Genomic DNA, 2,649 nt, shown 5'->3' on the forward strand with positions numbered 1-2,649 from the left:
ATCCACTTCCTCATCCTCACACTATCCTAATCCTCGTCCTCATCCTATCCTCATCCTCATTCTCGTCCTCATCCTATCCTCATCCTCATTCTATTCCTTATCCCCATCCTCCTCCTGATCCTATCCTTATCCTCATCCTCATCCTCATCCTCTTCCACATTCTCATCCTCATCCTCTTCCACATTCTCATCCTCATCCTATCCTCATCCTCATCCAATCCTCATCCTCCTCCTCATCCTATCCTACGCTCATCCTCGTCCTCATCCACATCCTATCCTCATCATCTTTCTCAACCTCATCATATCCTCATCCTCATCCACATCCTCATCCTAATCCTCATCCTCATCCTCGTCCTCGTCCTCATCCTCTTGCTCATCCTCATCCTCATCCTCGTCCTCGTCCTCATCCTCTTGCTCATCCTCATCCTCATCCTCGTCCTCGTCCTCATCCTCTTGCTCATCCTCATCCTCATCCTCGTCCTCGTCCTCATCCTCTTGCTCATCCTCATCCTCATCCTCGTCCTCGTCCTCATCCTCTTGCTCATCCTCATCCTCATCCTCGTCCTCGTCCTCATCCTCTTGCTCATCCTCATCCTCATCCTCGTCCTCGTCCTCATCCTCTTGCTCATCCTCATCCTCATCCTCGTCCTCGTCCTCATCCTCTTGCTCATCCTCATCCTCATCCTCGTCCTCGTCCTCATCCTCTTGCTCATCCTCATCCTCATCCTCGTCCTCGTCCTCATCCTCTTGCTCATCCTCATCCTCATCCTCGTCCTCGTCCTCATCCTCTTGCTCATCCTCATCCTCATCCTCGTCCTCGTCCTCATCCTCTTGCTCATCCTCATCCTCATCCTCGTCCTCGTCCTCATCCTCTTGCTCATCCTCATCCTCATCCTCGTCCTCGTCCTCATCCTCTTGCTCATCCTCATCCTCATCCTCGTCCTCGTCCTCATCCTCTTGCTCATCCTCATCCTCATCCTCGTCCTCGTCCTCATCCTCTTGCTCATCCTCATCCTCATCCTCGTCCTCGTCCTCATCCTCTTGCTCATCCTCATCCTCATCCTCGTCCTCGTCCTCATCCTCTTGCTCATCCTCATCCTCATCCTCGTCCTCGTCCTCATCCTCTTGCTCATCCTCATCCTCATCCTCGTCCTCGTCCTCATCCTCTTGCTCATCCTCATCCTCATCCTCGTCCTCGTCCTCATCCTCTTGCTCATCCTCATCCTCATCCTCGTCCTCGTCCTCATCCTCTTGCTCATCCTCATCCTCATCCTCGTCCTCGTCCTCATCCTCTTGCTCATCCTCATCCTCATCCTCGTCCTCGTCCTCATCCTCTTGCTCATCCTCATCCTCATCCTCGTCCTCGTCCTCATCCTCTTGCTCATCCTCATCCTCATCCTCGTCCTCGTCCTCATCCTCTTGCTCATCCTCATCCTCATCCTCGTCCTCGTCCTCATCCTCTTGCTCATCCTCATCCTCATCCTCGTCCTCGTCCTCATCCTCTTGCTCATCCTCATCCTCATCCTCGTCCTCGTCCTCATCCTCTTGCTCATCCTCATCCTCATCCTCGTCCTCGTCCTCATCCTCTTGCTCATCCTCATCCTCATCCTCGTCCTCGTCCTCATCCTCTTGCTCATCCTCATCCTCATCCTCGTCCTCGTCCTCATCCTCTTGCTCATCCTCATCCTCATCCTCGTCCTCGTCCTCATCCTCTTGCTCATCCTCATCCTCATCCTCGTCCTCGTCCTCATCCTCTTGCTCATCCTCATCCTCATCCTCGTCCTCGTCCTCATCCTCTTGCTCATCCTCATCCTCATCCTCGTCCTCGTCCTCATCCTCTTGCTCATCCTCATCCTCATCCTCGTCCTCGTCCTCATCCTCTTGCTCATCCTCATCCTCATCCTCGTCCTCGTCCTCATCCTCTTGCTCATCCTCATCCTCATCCTCGTCCTCGTCCTCATCCTCTTGCTCATCCTCATCCTCATCCTCGTCCTCGTCCTCATCCTCTTGCTCATCCTCATCCTCATCCTCGTCCTCGTCCTCATCCTCTTGCTCATCCTCATCCTCATCCTCGTCCTCGTCCTCATCCTCTTGCTCATCCTCATCCTCATCCTCGTCCTCGTCCTCATCCTCTTGCTCATCCTCATCCTCATCCTCGTCCTCGTCCTCATCCTCTTGCTCATCCTCATCCTCATCCTCGTCCTCGTCCTCATCCTCTTGCTCATCCTCATCCTCATCCTCGTCCTCGTCCTCATCCTCTTGCTCATCCTCATCCTCATCCTCGTCCTCGTCCTCATCCTCTTGCTCATCCTCATCCTCATCCTCGTCCTCGTCCTCATCCTCTTGCTCATCCTCATCCTCATCCTCGTCCTCGTCCTCATCCTCTTGCTCATCCTCATCCTCATCCTCGTCCTCGTCCTCATCCTCTTGCTCATCCTCATCCTCATCCTCGTCCTCGTCCTCATCCTCTTGCTCATCCTCATCCTCATCCTCGTCCTCGTCCTCATCCTCTTGCTCATCCTCATCCTCATCCTCGTCCTCGTCCTCATCCTCTTGCTCATCCTCATCCTCATCCTCGTCCTCGTCCTCATCCTCTTGCTCATCCTCATCCTCATCCTCGTCCTCGTCCTCATCCTCTTGCTCATCCTCA

Source organism: Lupinus angustifolius, unplaced genomic scaffold, assembly GCF_001865875.1.
Source record: "Lupinus angustifolius cultivar Tanjil unplaced genomic scaffold, LupAngTanjil_v1.0 Scaffold_569, whole genome shotgun sequence".
Taxonomy (NCBI): Eukaryota; Viridiplantae; Streptophyta; class Magnoliopsida; order Fabales; family Fabaceae; genus Lupinus; species Lupinus angustifolius.